The 23,172-nt window shown below is 39.5% G+C and overlaps 1 protein-coding gene across 2 annotated transcripts in view; it reads right to left on the bottom strand.

Annotated features, from left to right (window-relative positions):
* SLIT3 (slit guidance ligand 3) overlaps nucleotides 1-23,172 on the bottom strand; it is a 593,416-nt gene that overhangs the window by 517,698 nt on the left and 52,546 nt on the right. The window lies entirely within an intron of this gene.

Genomic DNA, 23,172 nt, shown 5'->3' with positions numbered 1-23,172 from the left:
TGCTATGAGTTCTGTGTCTTCCCCTCTCCCGCTCCCCATCTGCCACTCATGCTCTGTCTCTGTCTCTCAAAAATAAACATTAAAAAAAAATTAAAAAACAACAACAACCTTGGATCCATGGTAGGCCCTGGGCATATGTTTTTTTGGCTATGGGACCTTCTGGCTTCCTTCAACCACACCAAGTAAATGATTATCTTCTCTATCTATGGATAGAGTTCTGATTGGTGTAGAAAATCACACATATATACATAAATACATATGTACACACACACGCTTAAGTATCTATAAGAATAATTTTTTTCATTTTCTTAATGTTTTTTTTTTTTTGAGAGAGAATGAGACAGAGTGTGGGCAAGGGAGGGGTAGAGAGAGAGGACACACACACACAGAATCTGAAGCAGGCTCCAGGCTCCGAGCTGTCAGCACAGAGCCTGACACAGGGTTCGAACTCATGAACTGTGAGATCATGACCTGAGTCAAAGTCAGAAGCCTACCCGGCTGAGCCACCCAGATGACCCTGTATAAGAATAATTTCTGGAAATATACAAAACAAAAACAAAAAACAAGACAACAGCTACATTTGGGAAGGGGAACCAGGTATCAGGTAAAGCAGGGACACTTTCTTTTATATACTTTTAGTCCTTAATAGTTTGTACCATGAATACGTAGTATCTGCTAATTTCAATTTCAAAACCAGCCAATAATAACAATAAAAAGTATATGGAATTAGTGAGAAATACAATCATTTCACGTGTCCACTCTAAACTGGTTCTTCAAACCAACTCCTTTCCGACAAAGCACACTAGACACATGTCAACAATGAAAAACACACTTCAAGACAAACACAGCATCCACTTCAATCCTGACACCAACAGTGGCTCCTCTTTTGTACCAGACCCTTCCAGTGTGTGACCCGGAACATGGCCTCTACTTCCAGCTCCCACTCTTTGTATTAATCAACTGATCTGTCTTCTTAGGACAAAGGACTCTGCCCATGATAGGCCCTCAGGGTTCTCCTTAGTGTGGGGTGTCTTGTGTTGACTCCTGAGATCCCAAACCTAGGGGGATTCTCCCAGGCACTGTGAGGAGTCAGGACTCCAGAATTCACTTCTTCTATCAGGCAAAGATGGCTTTATGCTAGTTTTTGATTTCCCCATGTAATCAAACTTAAGCTCTTTTGGAACTCTAAGTGTAAATGTGAACTTATATACATATCAAGTTTCAAAATCCCAACTTACACAGATAGAAGAAAATCTCACGCCTAACTCAGAACAAACACGGCTCAGAAAATTAGTGCTTCCCCTCCAGCTCAGGCTGTTTTGTTTACGCACTACTTCTTCCCATTCAACAGGCTGTCATTATGTGAGCGCCAATAAACCGGGCGGAACCGTGGACACAATATATCACTGTTCAGTGCAGCCAGAATTGGAACATAAAGACCACTTAACTCTGAACAAAATCAGAGAGCCCACAAATTAGTCACTGCAGAGATGCCAAGACGATATTAGTCTATTCACTGCACTCAACAGTATTACACATCTGAATGGGTTTAAGGCTCCTCAGAGGGGTGTGTGGTGGGGTTTATACATTGCTTCTGTTGCAGGGGATGGGATGTCACTAGCTGTGGCACATCAGACCAGCAGTCCCCATGCCTCAAGACATCCTTTTCCCTCTGTCTCTCCTCTGACCTTGGGCCATCTAGCTTGTGGTGCTGTATCCGCCTTTCATCATGTCTCCAGCATCTCCCTTCCAATGCAAATGCTTGGAATGGGATGTGCAAAGCTTAATGGGAAGCTCATTTCTCTCTACCATGTCTCCTCCACATCAGGATAGTCAAGATGGCAGGAAGTGGTCTACATCTCAATGTTACTGCTGTGTGGATGATGGGAAGTACACAAGGACATGTGTGAGCAATTTCATTAAAATCCATCATGGCTTGGCTGTGCAGTGAGCCATGCAAGCTAATGACCAGGTATCGTCAAATACTCAAAGGCCCTTGGCTTACCTTCCTGAATAATAAACTGACTTGCTTCCTTGGAGATGTGTGCTTCAGTACATCTAGGATAGTGGCTTTTGATATTCTAATAAATCACCAACTACCTTGTTATCACTTCTAGGTATCATCTATATTATTACTTAATGTATTCCTAAGTTAACTCACCTTTTTTATTTTCCTTAAATGCCTGCTTTACTCTCATTCATAGTGAAATCACCCACAGGGCCATGCATTTGAAGAGCTATTTATCTAATACACATCACAAAAAAATCATAAAAATGAAAATGTTATGTCTCTTACACCTTGGCACTCTTACAAGGCAAATCATGACTCAGAAGTCAATAGACTCCATTTTGTCTTGAACTCTATCTCCCATCATCACTGGCAAGGGATTTTTCACACAGTAAGTGCTCAATATAAATTCGCTCATTTGAATTGATCTCAGGTGCCATTTAACCAAACTCTACTTCTCAGGATTGTGGTGAAAAAAAAAAAAAAGATATTCCACGATCTAAGCAAATTATTTCCCTGATTTCCACGCCTTGAGATTTGGAAACTGCTCAAAAAACATCATCGCCCTGAACTTCTTGGTTCAATTAGAAGGGTCTAAGGAAACAGACAAAGTTATGCCATAACTTATTCTTAGCAAAACAAAGCAGAGCTTGCAAAAAAAAGACACAGAACTCTGCTTTAAGTGTCTTTAGGAGGAAGAATGTCTGCAGATGCAGACCCTTCATGCAGAGTTGGTACATGGATGGTAATCCACATGGGTGGGTACAGTGCTTTAGCCACTGTCAGCAGACATAAGCATCAAGGGCCATGGTGAAATGCCCCAGCCCACGCTTGATCAAAGCTTGTTCTTAACCAAAATGGTCAAGGCATGGACATTTCATTCAACAAGGACACAAAACTGAATGGGGAAGGTCTGCTTCTCACTGGAGAAACCAGACTATGCATGCAAAATTTCATGCCACAGTTCAAAGGGGCATTGTGACCTAATAAATTGAGTTGAATGGGTAATTAAATGCAACTATAAATTCAGTCAGAGGCTCTCCCAACCTCCCCCTAGCCCCCTGCCCCTGGTGCTTTTCCCTCAGCTGAAACACATGTGAAAGTAGAGAAAGTTCCAGGGAAGCTTGGTGCCTCTTTTGGTTGCATCTGACATGCCATGTGCCAGGATAAAGGATTCCTCTGGAAATGACTTGCTGCTGAAACTGTGACCCCAGGAACACCAAGCTAGAATATCTACTGAAGGCCTCAGAGTGGGGCTTCATGGACCTCCAGGTAAAGATCAACAGTGATTGTATCTGCAGCCAGCCAGAGCTGGGAACATTTCCTTTTGCTGGCTGGTTGCAACACCTAATCTCACCAGAGAAGCTCTGTCAGAAAGTGAATAATTCATGTGCTTGCTCTTTCTCTGTGGGGTTTAGCAACGTAGGTGTCCTGACAAGTCAAACAACAGTGACAGAGATGTGTCTTTAGGGATTAGTGAAAATCGGACTCCTACCTGCTGGGATTTAGCTCTTCTCAGCCCCTATCCTGCAACCTGTGTGCTCTCAGGGTCACAAAATAAAAAGGCAGAGCCTTGGTTTAGAAAGCATCACACAGGGAATAGCATACATAGCCTCTCTTTTATTTCTTCAGCTTTTTAAGACAGACCTTTGGAGATAAAAAAAGATTTTGAAATTCCAAAATGATGTACAAAATGGTTCCTTGTCAAATAAATCAACCAAGAAAAATAAAACCAGCAAAGAGATTTCTTTTTTTCAAGGGCTGACTCAGAGATCTGATTCTGTAGCAAGGCCTGCGCATGTCTCCCAGACCATCTGCAGAGATATCTCGGAGGGAAGGGAGGAGGCTGCAGGGAATGGGAAGGGCTGAGAGAGGAGTCCTCCACCTTTGGTGGAGGAAGCCCCTTCAGAGTCTATTTACAAGGCGCACAAAACAAGCAGGCTTTTGATTTGTAACCACATCTTGTCCTTACTACTTAGATCTTAAGGAGATGCACAGGATGGGACAATGGCAATGTCATCTGCTCTGGAGGCAGGGAGAGCTGCTTTCAAATCTTGCCTCCATTTCTCACAGCATTGAGACTTTGGCCAAATTATTTAACCTCTCTGGACCCTCTCTGTTTCCTTACTGGTAAATGGGAGGCTAATAGTAAGTACTCCCTAACATTACGGTAAGGATTAAATAATGAATGAATGCCAGATCCATAACAGGAGATCACTACAGAAATTAGATGGTATAGAGAAAATTACTATGATACGACATTGCTCAGCTTACTGACATACTATAATTACTTGACCAGGCCCCAAATGGATCACCCAGTTTTTAAATAAAATGTAGATTCCAACAAGTAATTACATAACATTCAAAATGTATACATTTTCTTTTACATACATACCTATTTCAATAAAAAATATTTGCTATACAGAATGGTCAAAGAAATATGCTGCTGAGCATTTACCAAATATTCCCAGAATACCTACTATGTGCCAGGTCTTCTCTCACAACCACAGGAGAGGTGAAGGTAGAGGTGTTCCACAAATGGGTTCCTCCCTGGGATCAGTGTAGGGCTTCACAAAATAATGAGTATAACAAGAAGGTACCCCAAAGGAAGTTCTGCTGGTAGTTCTCATTATGGGTGGGGCGGAGGAGAGCCCAGCAGAGCCTCTCTAACTGGAAATGGAAGGGAAGCGGTGAGGGGTAACCATAGTGTGGCTACATCTGTATGTGTGTTCTTCCTAGGTTTCCAAAGCAAGGACTCACCAGTGATGTTACTCACACACATGACAAATGTTAACAAATTCAGGGTGTGGCTAGGCACACCTGAATGTCAGGTGCTAGCATTGCTGTGCTGAGCACTGACACATTTGTCTCAGGGGGCTTACAGTCTCGTGAGGGAGACAAACATCAATTGAGCATCACTAAGGAATGTTTCAATACAGACTGAGATGAACAAAAGGTCAGGGTCCTGTAAGAATGTGTGAGAGAAGAACTGAGCAGGCTGGAGGGGCACAGAAAGGGAAGGGACCTGAGGAAGGGACCCTGTTGCTAAGAGCCAAAGGATGACTGGTGGTTCCTAGCTGAGGAGGGGGTGAAGGAAGATGGGACAAGGGATTGAAGTGGATTTTAAGAGCCAAAGGAAGACTGCGAAAAATTTTAAGCACTACATGTATTTGAGAAACTCACTCTGGCTTACTCTAGAGTGAAGAACACTTTCTCTGCAGCCAGAATGGAAGCAGACAGGTAAGAGAGGAGAACTGTGGTCCTTCAAATAAGAGCTGATGATGACATGGGTGAGTTCAGCAGTGGTGGGGATGAAGATGAGAGGAGAAACGAGAGGCCATTGTTGGACGCAGCCCCCACCATCTCCCTGTCACTCTGCAATCCTCTCCAGGCCCTGCCACCCCCTAGGAATATCAACATGGATGTGAAATCCCCACCCTCATGTCTGCTAACCACTCATCATTGAGCAATGGGAGCTCCAGAGGTATAGAGCTAGGTAAATCTGAGAACTCTTAAGGGGTAGAAGGAGGACTAGAGAGTGGGGCTGAATGTTTGCACCTCTGTGGGGGACAACCTCTTTCTAGACATGCATTTGGGAGACAGGATGGACTCCTCCTCAGCCCTTGTCTTCTCCCTGCTCCTTCCCCACTCCTGGGGTGGAAAGAAAGTGGCTTTATAACCACTTCCCACCTATTTTGTGCCTAACACAAAACCAAAGACCCATAGAGACCAAAGCACTTGGCTTTGGTCTAAACTTAGGTTGCAGCCTCCGGTCTCTGCTTTGTGGGGCTGAAAACAAGTGATTTAACTTCCCGGAGACTCAGTGACCTCATCTGTAAAACGCTGACAATAACCTCTGCCTTGGAAGATAGCTCAGAGAATGCAGTGAGCCAGTATTTGTACAGAACCATGCACTGTGTCTGACTAAGAAGGTGTTTAATAAATGCCAGTACTTATTCACTATTCTAAGGGCAAGGTAAAGGCCAAAATCACAAACACATCTGTTATCCTCAGTCCCTTTTCTCACTCTGTCACAAACTCTAAAGGTAGTAATGGTAGGTCTCAGGATGCTCAAAGACTCAAGATCATCTTCAATTTTGCTACGATCCAGGCCTGGAATCTCTCTGATATCTTACAATGTGGATGTTGGAAGAGTTATTTTAACATTCTGAGCCCAGGGGATGCTTCAGTGAGATAGATGCTAAGGCTGGAGGAGTGCCAGTGACTTTACTGAACTTTCCACATCTGTGGACTCTCCATCCTTCAGTCCTGTCAAAATAGCCCTCACCCTACAGGAGGTGAGGACCAGCTGGGAAAAGGATGGCTCCCAGGCAATAGCAGGTCTACAAGATCATGGGTGAATGGGAGGCATGGAGGCCACTGAGGAGATGAGTGTTGCTGGGTACAGATGATTGGGGTGTCCAACCCAGGGTGGGCATTAGCATATACTTGAGCATTCATGAGTGAGGGAACAGCTGAACAGACCATCCCCACATTTACATTTGTTTCCATTTTGAGGAGAGATTTTTTTTTATATACTAAACACCACTTAAATCTGATCATGATGATGTTGTAATTAATAGTTAATATGTATTCACCACTTACTTTGTTTTGTGTCAGGTGCTTTGCTAGACCCAAAACATGCATTATTTCATTCAATTCTCTCAACAACTCTGGGGTAGGTAATTCTATTACCCCTTTGTACAGATGAGAGATTAAGGTACTTGCCTAAGGCTGTGCCGCTGGCCAGTGGAGAACCTGAGATTCCCAGGGAGGTAGCCTGAGGACACAGCCTGTGCTCTTAATCACTGAGCTAATCTCCTATGAGAATCAGTGTTTTAGCAGTACAATTTGGGTAGCGCTCTACAATCTTGTACAAAGGGCTGCAGCCCTAACTTTATTTCACATGACCCCATAAAAACAAATATCAGAATACATGCCCAGGTTCCAAACAGAGGGTTGATGGCATACTGTTCTAGAAATGGCCACAATTGCCCTACTTAATCAATTATATGTGGTATATTTATACACTGTATGGTACAAAGTTCTCTAGTGTATACCTATATCAAATACATAAAGCAGTACAAAAACCAATCACATACATTTAATCATGTTTTATTTACTTTGGTGCTCCTGGGAGAAGCTTAGCTGTGCTGAGGGAAGGCTGGGGACTTTGAGGAAACAGGTGGAAGGATCCTGGGAGAAGGTCTGAGGCCACAAGCCAAAAAAGGCCCCCAAGAGAGGGGAGTTGCCATTTAAGATAGATTTCCTAACTGACAGAAGAGAACATGCTCTGAAAACATGAAAGCTGTCAGAGAATGAAATTACTGGGTGACAGGGAGTGAGGACTGCCAGACAGAAATTCTCCAGGTAATGACATGGGTGCAGATGACAGGGGCCTCTAACTGTGTGAATCACTATAAGCAAAGGTGTCCCGGAAACTTTTTTTTTTTTTAAGTCTCTCTACAGCATTCACATCTCAGACAAAAATTGTGTGACAACATATATTTAATGTGTGTTTGTTTTGTGTTTTTTGGTCTCTGGATCCCTAAAAACAAAGTTAGCACACTCAAAACGTAAATTTTATTTTAAAGTGTGTTTCTTTATTTTTTTAAAGAGAGGGAGGGAGCAAGAGAGAGAGAGAGAGAGGAGGGGGGAGAGAGAGAGAATGAGCAGGAGGGGCAGAGACAGAGAGGAGAGAGAGAGAATCCAAGCAGGCTCCACACTGTCAGCACAAAGCCAGACACAGGGCTCAAACTCACGAACCATGAGATCATGACCTGAGCTGAAACCAAGAGTCAAATCCTTAACTGACTGAGCCACCCAGGCACCTTCAAAACACAAATTTAAAGAGAAAAGAAAAAAGAAAGAAAGCATCTTGGAATATTGTTTTTCATTTTACTACTCCAAAGCTCCTAGGGATCTTCCTGGTTTGAACCTCAATTATGGAAATTCTCATTTGTATTACATGATTTATTTAAAACCCTGTCTTTCCAAGAGAATAAAATCCAGGTTTTGAAGCACCTCTCAAAACAATTTATTCTTCTCCACTGACTAACCGCTTTGGCCAGCAATCGTAAATTTACAGTACTTTATGCCAAAGCAAAACACTCTAATAACTTAATCAAACATTTAAAATCCAGCTCACAGTCATATAACACACAGAAGCAGTGCTCTCAGCTCTCTTGTTAAAGGTCAATTACCATTTTCATTCCAAACCTCCACGTCTTGGAGAAGCCCAAAACACACACACACACACACACACATGTGCACACACACACACACACACACTCACCCCAGAGAGGCAGAGCGAGAGAGACACAAGCATTTTGAGATTGAAACTTTGGCTGACATATTCCCAGACTTAGAGCGCTCTACTTGTTATACTTTGAAATTAGAAGACCAATCTTTCAGATAGATCTCTACTTCCCACAAAATAGTATAATATAAAGAAAGAGAATAAAACAAATGAACCAAAAAGTATTAATTCTTTTGATCTTCAAGGCATTCAGGGAAAGAAGTGGGTACAATCTAACCCGGCTATGTTGCTGTGCCCCCACATGATGATAGAAATAATCATGACAATTTGCTTTGTTTTGTCTGCCTTTTTAGAGTACTTTAGCAGATACATATTTTCTGACAACAGCCTTACTCTTATCAGACAGAAAATACTATTAAGCTCATTTTCCATATGAGAAAACATGCTTTGATGATTTTTAATGGGAAAATAAGAACAGGAAGCCAAGTTGGCACGTATTTAGCACGGGGTCTTTGGCCTAAGAGCTGGAAACAAAGCAATGCATAAAAATATAGTTATTTGTCTCATTTGGTCAAATAAACTGCTCTTTTTATTTATCCATCACTCTTAGCCCATGATGGACGATAAAGAAGAAGAGGAGGATCTGCAAGGATGACTCAATACACTGAATGACAATTGTGCCAATCGCTGTGTGAATGAAGCCCTTCACATGGGTCATCTCGTGAGCGCCTCATGAAGTGGTCTAGTGGAATCACAATACATGTGCCTGTAATTTATGGGTGAACCCAAGTACAGGCACTCAGCAAAGATTAAAAGACAATAAGAAATACAAGGTACAGCAGGTCCTACCAACATTCTTCTCAATGAACCTGTGCCCCCAAATGACTCGGATGAGAGACAAGAATCTGCCCCTCCCTCAATCTCAGTCCTCCTGTGCCACTCACCCTGAGCATTTTGCTGATGGGGATTCCAGTGGTCAATAGTGCTTTTCAGTATAAAACAGTCCCTACATGTCTTGTTCATGGGAGACAGAACTGTCAAGAATTTTGAATATTTTCCATTTTTAATCTTTCATGCCAACTTTAGAAATGGGTTTCTATTTAAAAGGCAATGCTACTCAACAATGATTATCCCCATTTCACAGATGGAGCTTGGAACTATTGAGAAACTTGCCTGAGGACACATGGCTAGTAAGGGAAATGGAAAGACTTACCCCAGTTCAAATCCAGGTCTACCCTAACTTTGAGTCCACATTCTTAATCTTTAAATCACTAGACTAAATATCTATCACACACTCACTCTATCAAAATTGGCAGATCTAAGGGCCCGTGGAAACTTTTAGAGACTGGCCCTTGCTATTCTTGTTTCTATTCCAAATGACCCCAGATCATGTAATCCTTTGCCGATGTGGTGGTCACGAGTTGTACTCCTTGATAGTCAAGACTCAGTTCAAGCAATGCCTCCTGGGTAAAGTTTTCCCTGGCCTCACTGGTAGAGATGGCCATTCCTCTGTACTCTTGAGGGTTCACTATTTGCCGTGTTGAAAGGTTTGTGATTACACGTTTGCCTTCCTAAATAGACTGTAAGCAACTTGATGGCATGGGTTCCACTGTATTCTTCTCAAAAACTCTTGAACTGACATAGTACCTGGTGCCATGGCAGATGCTTAACAGATGTTTGTTAACCTGGAATTGTCTGCAGATGGGTGAGCTGCTGTAGGGTGGAGTGGGAGAGGAAGTCGCTGGAAAAAAGTCTGAAAATGCTGGTCTTAAGGAATCTCCAGGAACACATAATCAGTCTTTTTTCCCCCCCAGAGACTGCAGTGAAATGCTTACAAGCATTTACTACGAACCAGACCCTGTTCTAAATTCTTCTCATGTATGCTATTTAGTTTTACCAGCAACCCTATGAGGTAGATATACAGATGTTTTATAGATAAGGCAACTGAGGCTAGGAGAGGCTCATTAATTTGTCCAAGGTCAAACAGCATGTAAGTGTGGGCCATGATGTCAGAGCCCACATTCCTTACTACTTTGCTACACTTCCTACATATTCACTTAAATTTCCTGCCATCACTAAGCTTATAATCCTGAGTCTTGTTCTCTAGGGAGATGGCCCCAACGCCCATTATACGAAGTTATAGTTATGGTTATGGTTATGGTTATAAGGTATAGTTGAAGATTTTAGGTTTGAGTCTTCCAACAACCTCCTCCTCATCTGTCTTGGTCCTTCAATGCAACCAGAGAGGAAAGGGCTTGGTGGGAGAGAATCAAGCAGGCTGGTCTATGATCGCAGGCCTCCAGGCGTGATGGTGAACACAGTCTCCAGTTTTTATTTTTCCCCTAACATTTCCCTAGTCTTAAGGCCTACCCTTCACACTGTTTTGCAATTCTTAAGGAACCAATGGAGAATATATTCCAAGATAGAAGTTTTTTTTCTTAAGGGAATAAAAACATAAACCAATAAAAAATCTGTCAACAGTGGTGTTTCTGGTGTTGGCAGCTTATACACCCACACAGGCACTGGGTTTTTTTTTCATGGACGTAGAGTAATTTAAGTGTAGACACCGCAGGCGATAAAATTGCACAAAGAAAACCCTGTCCATAATTCTGAGTTAGTAACAATGGTCAGTGTTTGATGTTGATACAAATGAGGCCAAAGGAAGAAAAAGCCACATTCATGGGCTGTTTGAATGTCTGGCCTCTAAATGATTGGCTCAAGGAACATAACACAATCTTAGTTCTGGTGGGACAAGCAGACTTCTATCCTACCAGAAACAAAATAAATCTTGCAATAATTTAAAAATATATATTTGCCACACATATGCATTTAAATACATAATCTAATTATTGACTTCACATCTAATTAAAGAGTAAATGGGAACTCTGGCTTAGGGCTAAGAACACCATTGTGTTCTGCTCTTTGGAAAAACTGAGCTAACACCAAGGCAACTCAACCCCTCAAATACTGCACGCTGCATTAACATTTCATAGAAGTCAAATTCCTCTCTAGCCTGTTTCCTTGTCTGTAAAATGAGGAAACTGGATAATACAACATCATAATCTCCTCCAAATTCCTGACAGTTATGTTTTCTTTTCCTAGCACCTAAATTCAGAATAGTCCTGGATTTAAATCTCAGCGTGGCAAGTTACCTTAATTTTAGAGCTTCAGGGTTTTTTCTCCATGAAAAGTACATGATAATTAAAAAAGATTTAAATTTTAATAAAAAATGCGCCTGGGTGGCGCAGTCGGTTAAGTGTCCGACTCTTGATCTCGGCTTCAGTCATGATCTCACAGTTTGTGAGTTTGAGCCCCACATCAGGCTCTGCGCTGACAGCGTGGAGCCTACTTGGGATTCTGTCTCTCCTCTCTGCCCCTCCCCAGCGTGTGTGCTCTCTCTCTCACTCAAAATAAATAAACTTTAAAAAATTTACAAAAAAATTAAAAATGTTCAAGTGTAAAGAAAAAATATGTATTTTGAACCTTGTATGCCCACCAATTAGATTCCACAATTATTTTCCTTTTGCTGTATTTGTTTTACTCTGAACCATGTAAGGTAAATTATGGAAATCAGGATGTTTGATTTCTGCATGCATCTCAAAACCTTAAGAGGCTTTCCCAGATAACTAGAGTACCATTATCACATTTAGCAAAATTAATAAACGATTCCCTGACATTGTGTTCGTGATATCTAATCCATGTTCAGATTTCTCCATTTGTCTCAAAATTTTATTTTATATATTCGTTTCTTCAAACCAGGCTTCAATTAAGAGCAAGGCACTGAATTTGGTTGTTATATTTGTCTCTAAAGTCTCCTTTTAAAATAATTGTTTTGAAGTAAAACATATACATAGAAAAATAAACAAATGTAAATTTTGTGGCTAGAAGCACTTTCACCTAGTGGAACAGATCCACAAAACCTCTACTCAGATCTAGAAACAGATGATGACACACCCCAGAAACCCTCGAATGCTCTCTTCCATTTATAGCCCTCCAATGATAAACACTACCTTGACTTTTAATACCATAAATTAGTTTTGCCTATTTTGAAGATTATATAAATGGAATCAGGTAATATATATTCTTTTATGTCTGGCTTTTGTCACTCATTCTGTTTCTGAGATTTGTCGTGTTGTTACATATTGCAGTCGTTTTGTGTTGGTGTAACTTTTCATTTTCCATCAGTCTATTCCATTATATGAATATACCACAATCTATCTTTTCTCATGGTGATGATCGTTTGGCCTGTTTCCAATTTGGGGTTATTATGGATAGTGCTCCTATGAACATTCTTGTGTATATCTTTTTATGGGATGTATAGCCAAGAATGGAATTGCTGGGTCACGGGGTATGTGTATGTTCAGCTCTAGCTGATACTGCCAAAGAGTTTTTCAGAGTAATTGCTTTAGTTTTCTTCCTCAGAAATTTGTATTATAAATGTGATAGAAAGACTTTGACTTCTGTATCTATCGCTTTGTATTTAATCCTCTTAATCTCTGTACTAACTTCTTATTGATTGAAAAAACTACTCTTTTCCATTTTTCATTTCTCTTAAGACATCATCCATTACATTTATATGCCCTTGAATTATATCTAGATTAATATGTATGTATATATTTTTGGTGTAAAACAATAACCACATTTATTTTGCTTATGAATCTGTTGTTCAAGTAGGGATTGGCACAGTCAACTTTTTAAAAAAAATAACCTTTTTATAGAATAGATTTATATGTACATAAAGTTGGGAAGATAGCACAGAGCAATCTCATATATCCCCTGCCCAGTTTCCTCTATCATTAATGTCTTACATTAGTACCTTTGCCACAATTAATGAGCCAATATTGATACATTATTATGAACTAAAGTCAATACTTTATTTCGATTCCCTTAGTTTTTACCTGTATGGTTTTTTTTTTTCCCTTTTTTCGGATACTATCAAGGATGTCACATTATAGTTAGTCATCATGTCTCCTTATGTTCCTTTTAGCTCTGACAGCTTCACTGACTTTTCTTGTTTTTGATGACTTTGACAGTTTTGAGGACTGTTGAGATGTTTTTAAGAATGTCCCTCAACTGGAATTTTTCTGATGTTTTTCTCATTAGAATGTAGGTAGGGGTTTTTGAGCTGGAGATCACAGATGTAAACTGTTATTTTCATTACATCATATCAAAGGTACATACTATCAACATGACTTACCACTTTGGACATTGGTCTTGATCATCTGGCTGAGATAGTAGTGTGTGTCACATTTCTCCACTGTGAAATTACTATGCTCTGCCATTTTTCATACAGTACTCTTTTGAAGGAAGTCACTGTGCAAAGCCTCCATTTAAGGAGTGGAGAGTTATGCTCCTCCTCCTTAAGAACAGAAAATCTACATAAATCATTTAGAATTCTCCTGAATGGGAGATTTCTCCTCTCCCCATTCATTTATTTATTCAATCATTTACTTATGTCAGTATGGACTCATGAATATTTTACACTTTGGTTATAACCCAATACTGATTTGCTTCTTTGTTGCTGAAATGGTTTCAGCTTTGGCAGTTAGCTCTTTTGGTTTGCTTCTATGTTCTTTTCATATATCCCCTAATTGTGGGTTTTGTCTTGTTTTGTTTTGAGCACTTCCTTTCTGGTACAACCTATCTCATACCAAGTCCTAGAATCAACCCATTTCTCCAAGAGTCTTAGTTCCCTTTCATTGGACAATGGTATTAGAAACCAAGATCAGGACACTAGGTATGCTCACTGCTGCTGCGGTGTCACTGCCTCTAGGCTCTCCTGCTAAGAGAACAAGGACGTATCTGCTTGTGTACAAGCCTATGTATATTTACATATCAATATATTTCTTTTTTTTATATCTATATATTTCTATATATATCCATCTATATTAAGTGAACATATCTTTATCAGACTAAACATTTTTTCATACTGATGTCTCCAACTCTTATCCATTGCCACAAAGATCATTATAGTTTTCTTCATTGCTTGTCTGTAACCATGCATTTCAGCAATGAGAAACCTGTCTCTACCATCCACCATCCATTGTTCAATTCCAATACACATGTACAGCGATTTCAGAGTAACCCATACTCCTGTGGGATATTTTATCAACCACAGTACAGTTCATGTGTGTGGTTCCCTCTGCTCATTTTCAAATCCATTTAGGTCAGCAACTTTCCCCATTACCTTTAAGAGGTTGATTCATACATTCATCATCACAGTCTGTATTCCATGTTGGGATCCTCCAATTTTCTAAATGATTTTTAGAAATGTTCATACATTAAGGTTCACTCTCTGTGCTATAAAATTCTATGGGCTTTCATCAATGCAAATGTCATATATTCACTATTTTAGTATCATACTGCATAATTTCACCACCCTAAGCCCCTCCTTTCCCATGGTTTCACCTATTCAACCCTCCATCCCCTCTTCTCTGCACCCCTAAACACTGAACTGAACTGTAAGATATGACTATATTTAGCTTTGTAAGAAACTGCTAAATTGTCTTCCATAGTGGCTATAGTATTTTGCATTCCCACAAGCAATAAATGAGAGTCCCTAGTACCCTACCTTCTCACCACCAATTAGTATTACCAGTTTTTAGTATTTTAGCCATTATAATTAAGGGGGGGGAGTGATATTTCATTGTTGTTTAATTTGCATTACCCTAAAAAAGTGGTATCAAGAATTTTACATATGCTTACTTGCCATCTGCATATATTTGATGCAGTACTTGTTCAAATCTTTTGCCCATTTCTTTCTCTTTGTGGGGGTAGAAGTGCTTTCTTATTGTTAAATTTTTGAAAGTTCTTTGTATATATTGTATGCAAGTCAGATATGCATTTTGCAAAAATTTTTTCCCCGTCTGTGACTGGTCTTTCCATTCCCCTAACAGTGTTCTTTGTGGAACATAAGTTTTTAATTTTAATAAAGTTCAATTGATCAAGTTTTTTTCTTCTTTTATAGATCATGCTTTTGTTGTTATGTCAAGAAACATATCCCTAAACCCAACGTCATGTACATTTTTTCTCTTGTCTCTCCTAGAAGTCTAGTAGTTTTACATTTTACATTCAGGTCTATGATCCACTTTGAATTGAATTCTGTGTAAGATATAAGGTTTATATCTAGGTTCAATTATCTACATATGAACATCTAATTGTCCCAGTATCATTTGTTGAAAAGACTATTTCTCCATTGAGTTGTCTTTGCACTTTTGTTAAAAGCCAGTTGACCATATTTGAATGAGTCTATTTCTGTCTTTTTTATTCTGTTCTGCTAATTCATATGTCTATTACTTCATCAATACCATGCTGTCTTGATTACTATAGCTTTACAATAGGTCTTGAAATGGATAGTGTGATTCTCCAAGTTCATTCTTCTTCTTCAGAGTTGACAGCATTTATTTTTAAATTAGTTCTTTTATTTCAAAATCATTCCCTGCGTTCTTTATCCTTCCTTTCAAATCCTATTTTTCTCTAATCATCTAAATTCTGAGTTTTTTTAATTCAAATTTATGTTGTATTTTTATAGTTTGTAAGACCTTAAATTTGTGTAGCTGGTTTTGAACTATTCTATTATAGTTTTCATCTGTTTTGTGGGTACCACTTTCTTGCATGTTTTCATTGTTTCTAGAAAGGTTATTATACTTCTTACTTTTTTAATTTTTCTTATGAAAAAGCACTTTGTATGAGCTTCAACCATAATCTTTTTGGTTATTTCTTAAATGAAAGAAATTCCTGTAGTTTTATGAGGAAGGGGTGGGAATTGATAGCTTTTTTAGCTTCAAGAGTCTAGAGTTCATTCTTGCTTTGCTTTTTTTTTTATTCTTTTTTTTTTTTTTTTTTTTTTTTTTTTTTTTTTTTTTTTTTTTTTTTGCACAAAATAATGAAAACCACGGCCTTGTATTTTCTGAGATCTAACTCTTCTGGTGATTTCTAACACTTTCACGAAGAAGTTCTCTTTTCATTTCTACTATTGTTCCTGTTCTGATCAACTACTCTCAGGTTACTTATTAATTACTTATTAATGCTAGGCCTTTCTTTGAAAAAGAGCCCTGTTTTCGTTAAAGAATTTATAGGGCCCAGAATACTCCAACTACTATATAAGTCATTATCACATCATGGTTCCTCTGTATTACCATGAAGTGCATCTAATCCAGCTCCCCTCCATTTTTGGCAGCCTTTTTCAGGCTGGCCACTATGTTTTCCAATGACTACATATTAGTCATTTAAGTGATCTCCTGCTCCCAGAGTCATAAGAATTTCAATTGGCTTGCCTCTGCTTTGTCCTACACAGATGAGATAACACAATGGTTTTGTAAACATCGATTGTTTTTCCCTGTCTACTTTTATCAGGGGTGCAAGAGTTTACTAAGATACTTTGTAAACTAGTTTTATTGTAGATGTGTGTGTCTTTGGCTTTGCTATCCTAGTTGTTTCGCATTTTTTTATATAGGAGAGGGATATTTAAATATTAAACCAACCTTGTATTCCTTGAATAATTCAAGCTTGGTTGTTAATATATCTTTTTCATGTACCACTAAATTCTCTTTGCTAATATGTTGTTAGGAAATTCATATAAATATTAATAAAATATGTTGATTTATATTTTTTCCTGAAATGTTTTTGCTGGATTTTGCCATAAAAATTATACTGTCCAAATGACAAATGTCCATTCTTTTTATACAATAATTTTATGTTGATATTATTTATTCCTTAAAACTTTGGTAGAATTCACTAGTTAAGCCATCTGAGTGTAAATGGATTTGGGTGGGGTGTTTCAGTTGAAGATTTAATTTCTTTAATACAGGACTATATAGATTTTCTATCCCTTCTTGCTTCAGTTTTTAATTTCACTTAATCTTTAAAATCATTGAACTAAAGTTGTTCAAAATTTCTTCTTGGGGCATCTGGGTGGCTCAGTTGACTGATCATCCAGCTTTTGACCTTGGCTCAGGTCATGATCCCAGGGTTGTGGGATCTAGTCCTGTGCTGGGCTCCTGCTGAGCATAGAGCCTGCTTGGGGTTCTCTCTCTCCCTCTCTCTCTGCCCCTCCCCTGCTTACGTGCTCTCTCTCTCTCCCAAAATAAATTAACTTTAAAAAAACTACTCTTTTATCATTTTAATCTGTAAAATTCATACAAATGTCCTCCTTTTTATCTTTCATACTGGCAATTGGAAAGACTACTTCTTTCTTTTTGTATTCCTTTGTTCTGTTTTATTTTTGTTTTGAGAGAGAAAAAGAGAGAGCTGGGGGTAGGGGCAGAGGAGAGAGAGGGAATCTTAAGCAGACTCCATGCTCAGCATGGACCCTACACAGTGCTTGATCCCACGACCCTGGGATAATGACCTAAGCCAAACTCAAGAGTTGGATGTTTAACCAACTGAGACACCCAGGTGCCCCTCTTTTTTGTTTTATGATCAGTCTTGTTAGTTTTTATAATTTTATTGTTGTAAGAATGAAAGTTTGGCTTTTCAGAGTTTTAAAATATATATATATATTTATATTTCATATACTTCTGCTTTTACTGACTTCCCTTCTTCTATTGTTTTGTTCTTTCTCTAGCTTAAGATGGGTTCTTTCATCAAGATTTTATCCTTACTTCATTTTAAGTATATGATAGCATATATCATAACTTGAATAATATAGCTTAAAGACTATACACTATCTTCTAAGCATGGCTTTGGCTATAATCCATTGTGTGATATACAGTGTGTTTATTAACATTCAGAAAATATACCTTCCAGTTTCCATGTGATAGTTTAAGATTTTATTTAGAAGTATAATACTCAATTTCCAAATATATTGAACTTTCCAGTTATTGTTTTCTTATTGACTTCTTAAAAATTTCTGCTGCTGTAGTCAGAGAAAATATCCCATATGATTTCAACCCTTTGATATTTGTTGAGACCTGATTGTAGACCAGTGCTTGATAAAAGTTTCATATGCACCTGAAAAAAAATGTTTATTCTACATTTTTTGGTTGCAGTGTTCTCTACATATGATTTGGGTCAGATCTGCAAAGTTTGTCATATTATTCCACAGTGTTATGAATAATACTTCATACTGTTACCAATATCATAATAATCCATGTTGTTACTCATAACTGTATCTGTTTATCCCACTAATTACAATAACAGTATCTTAACTATGAATATAAACTTACCTATCCTTTTAATTATGTCAATATTTGCTTTGTGTATTTTTAGGCTATGTTTTTAGACACATACAAATACAGATTCTATTTTTCTGGTGTATTTACTCCTTTATCATTATGAAATAGCCTTCTTCATCTCCAACAGCGTTACTTTTTTAAAAGTCTATTTTATGTAGTATTAACAGAATCACACCAACCTTCTTTTGGTTCATATTTTCATGGTATCTTTTCCATCCTTTTACTCGGAATTTGTCTCTATCTTCATGCTTAATGTTTGTCTTTGTATAAAGCATATAATTATTGTTTGTTATTTTATCTACTCTGCCTTTCAAATGGAGGAGTAACCTGTTTACATACAAAATAATTGTGATATTTCTGTGTTTACGATCATCCTCTATTTGTTTTCTCTTTGTTTTATTTGTCCTATGTTCCTTTCTCTTTCCTTTTATCCCTGATTTGAATGAATCATATTTCTCTTTGTGTCATTCTATGTCCTTTCTTCCTCTACTAGGCTATTATATTTTTTAAACCATTCTTTCTAGAAGCTATCCTACAGATTGCAACATGCATCCTTGATTTGATAAAGCAATAAACATTAGTGATATTATCACTTCCTGGTTAATTCAAAGATCTTAGAACACTTATACTCTATTGACCCTTCCAACTTTCTGCTACTGTTTATATCTTAAGCTTCTTTTAATCTGCAACTGCCAACTCCCATGTCTTTCATGACATTGATTTTTGAAGAGACCAAGGCAGTTGTCTTGTAGAATGTCCCACCTACGGGATTTGTTTATGCTTCTTGGTTTCATTTAACTCGGTCCTCTACCCTATCCTCTTTTGGGAAACCAAAAGTGAGATGTAGCTAAATTAGATGTAGGGAAGACATATTTAGCAATACAACTTTAAAGGCAATGCTCTGAATTTTATATTGTCATGTCAGGGACACAGTTATTCTAACCTCATAATATTGTATAGATTAAATGAGATGGCATACGTCAAGTGTCTGTGATGCTACCTGACACATAGTAAATAAAGAGCACAGTTTCTCACCCTAAGCACTGTTAATATTTTAGATCAGATAATTTTCTGTTGTGGGAACTGTCCTGTGCATTGTAGGATGTTTAGCAGCATTCCTGACCTCCACCCATTTTATACCAGTAGCATCCTCCAGTCGTGACCACCAAAAATGTCTCCAGACATTGCCCAGTATTCTCTGGGTGGGGATGGGGAGTGGGGGGGATTGGTCCCAGTTCAGAACCACTGGTAAGGAACAAAAACCCAAGTATTTGATAAGTATTCCACAAGCACTAACCATCATGCCTTGTGCAAAGCTCTGAGATTAAGACCTAGTGAAACAGGATTTCTGACTTCAACATATTTATGGTTTTGGGGAGGAACAATCAGGCAAATAGAGAATTAACACATGGTATGATCAGTGCTGTCATAAGGACAATCATTGCTGTATGTGAGGAGAAGCACCTTACTCAGTCTACAGCAGAGGCCTTTCATGGAAGAATGAAGAACTCAGATTTGAGATGTGAGGGACAGAATTCTCTCTCCTTCCTCATTAAGGCTCAAGAGATCAAACCAATAAAGACCATTCATAATGAAAATCAGTACTTCAGAAATGAATTATCAAAACCCATAACATTTCTAGGCTGTATTTCAAAGTGTGACGAAGATGAATCTACCACAAAATATGGAGACACAGGTAAGGGAAACCAGGAGTGAGAGCTACAGACGGCACAATCAGCCGTCTACTTCTTTAGCTGTTAACAACAAATATGTTACATTTTCCCATTCTATAGCTCTCATCTGTCTGGGAGCAGACTGGAAAACCAACACCAGAATAACACAACAGGATAATGTCACATACACCCTCCCCCTCACTGACACCGGGAAACCCTAACTAAAGGGGCCCATCTAACTGTGCACACTGAGCCAGCTACCTCTACTTCCATTCTCCTTCTTGCCCAACCATTTCTTTAGATCACTTGCACTATAAGTCAGAGACTGGTTAGCTTTTCACTAACCCCATTTCCTCTATTTCCTGGGCATATAGCTTGATTACCTTTCCTAGCCTCTCCTGCAGATTACTGTGGCCACATGAACAATTTCTAATCCAAGGTATATAATGGTGAAAGTGATATATATTCTTTCTAGGTCTTGCCCATGAAAACCTTCCACATGCAACCCTTCATGCTGTTTTCCAGTGGCTTGATTCAGACACACATTGGTACCTTGGAAGCCAAGGTTTAATGATAGCGGAGCTGAAGAGTAAAAGGAGCCTGTGTCCCCAACTCTCCCCTTGAAGGGGAGAGGCCCAGAAACCAAGAACACCCTTACTGGGTTTGATATGAATAAGAGGTAAACTTCCACTGTGTTAAGCTGTGAGATTTGAGGGTTTATCTAGTACAGCAGCTAGCATTAGCTTCTTAATACACCAAAGTAGAGAAACAGCCAGGTTTACCCTGCGATTGTAATCCCCTCAGTCCCCCAGACATGCACAGTATTTCAGCTGTGTTCACCATGCCAAAGAAAAGTGCCTTTTGCCAGCATATTTCACTGATATTCCCTGGAGTTAAGTGCGTATGTGAGAGGCCATTTGCAGGGCCACTGCTAAAGATCACACTTCATCTAATGTCCGAGCACAGAAGTATGAAAGGGTGTAGGACTTTGATGTCAGACAGATGTGGCTTTGAATTTTGTCTGCCCCCCGCCCTTGACATTTCTTTGGCTTCACCTCCCTGAGCCTTTGTTTCTTCATCTGCAAAATGAGGGTAGTAACACCTCACAGGAATTTTATGGGGATAAAATAACAGATAGCACATAAAACATCAGCATAGTTCCCAGCATGTCTAAGGCACTCAATTAGTTCCCTCCCAACAATCATGAAATGAATAAATTAGGAGTTTGTTTATCCTTCTAATCAGAAGACTAAGCAAGAGGTGGCCTTTTCACAAAGGACTCTACAGGGGCGCCCGGATGGCTCAGTCGGCTCAGTGTGCGACTCTTGATTTTGGCTCAGGTCATGATCTTACAGTTCATGAGTTTGAGCCCCACATCGGGCTCTTTGCTGGCAATGCGGAGCCTGCTTAGGATTCTCTCTCTCCTCCTCTCTGTCCCTCCCCCACTCATGTTCCCCCCACCCTCTCAAAATCAATAAACATTAACATAAAACACAAGGGACTATATATTTTACTCTTCCATAGAAATGTTTAATATCTCATACAAAGGAACCAGGTTCAATAAATACTTTTATTTTTCCATTGGTCTAAATAAGGAGAAGAATTTAAAGTTTAAGAAACTTAAAAATATAAATGTAAACAGAGGCAGCATTCATTATTTTTAGAACTCTTTTCCTTTATAAAAAAATAAATGTCACATTTTTTAAATGTTTATTTATTTTTGAGAGAGACAAAGATAGAGCATGAGCAGGGGAAGGGCAGAGAAAGAGAGGGAGACACAGAATCCGAGCAGGCTCTGGGCTCTGAGCCGTCAGCACAGAGTCCAACACGGGGCTCAAACTCATGAACCAAAAGATCATGACCTGCACCAAAGTTGGACACTTAACCGACTGAGCCACCCAGGTGCCTCACATTTTTAAACCAACAACAGAACATATGCTGACCTATGACCTACAAGGAGAGCAATAAATGGGACGGTTCACACAAAAGAGGAGCAGGAAAGGGTTTTGCTGGATAATAGCTGTGTTGCCCCAGATGCAATGACTCCAAGGGAAAAGATGGCGGATCATAAAGCTAACGTGGTGGTGGCAGGCCCTCCACCTCACCCAACCCCATCTCTGTAGACGAGATTTGGCAACAGGTAAATCGAACAGGATCCTTCTAGGGAGGATGATGGAGCAGGGAGCTGTTGCAGCCCTATTCCCCAACTGCAGGAGAAAGAGGCTGAAATGTCAGGCCAACCAGGATGTGGAGGGAAACAGGGAAGAGAGCCGCCCACCAGCATGACTAAGTGCTCCTGGGGACAATCCCCACTTAGAGCGCAGGAAGCAAATCTCCAGATGTTATGAGCTGCCAGATGTGATTAACTGAGGAAAGGTGAAGCTGCCCACTTAACCATCTGAGCAGCACCCCATCAAAGTGACCCAAGAGTTTTCTGCAAAGGCATTAATCACCAAAACAAATGGAGGCTCCATCCATCTCCATCCCCACCCCTCTTCATCTCTCCCTCTGATAGTCAGAACAGCAGCCTATTTTTAAACCCTGGCACCACATTCTCTCCTGGAAACATGTGGGCTCCCTGACACAGGCTGATGCTCAGAGGAGATACAGGCACACCAGCGGTACTGCCCACTCTCCCATCCTTCTCCCGTGAGGGGCAGAGGGGGTTCGGGGAGGAGAGGGCCTGACGAGGGAGCCTGCTACCCATGCAGGGGAATAGAGCGTATCTGACACTGGCCTCCATGGCAGGGATAACCGGCTTCTGGCTTCCTTCCTCTGCAAAAGGGAAGGCTGAGGCTTGGTCCAGAAGGACCCCCATGTACAGATACCAATAGCAACGGCTCAAGCCTGGGAAGAAGAAAAACAAAGCCCAGATGCCAAATCTAGCATCTTTTGAAGAGAAAGACTTTAAAAAAATAAAATAAAGCAAAAGAGTTTAAAAGGATCTCCATGTCTCTTTAACATGCATCTGATGTGCTTTAAATAAAATAGCAAACATTTTATTAAACATTGGAGACTTTTTTTTGGCAAGGTCGCAATGAAGTCAATTTACAAAAA

The sequence above is a fragment of the Panthera uncia genome (assembly GCF_023721935.1).
Source record: "Panthera uncia isolate 11264 chromosome A1 unlocalized genomic scaffold, Puncia_PCG_1.0 HiC_scaffold_17, whole genome shotgun sequence".
Classification (NCBI taxonomy): domain Eukaryota; kingdom Metazoa; phylum Chordata; class Mammalia; order Carnivora; family Felidae; genus Panthera; species Panthera uncia.
Note: the sequence above shows the minus strand (reverse complement) of the source record. Positions and strands in the feature narration are given on the sequence as shown.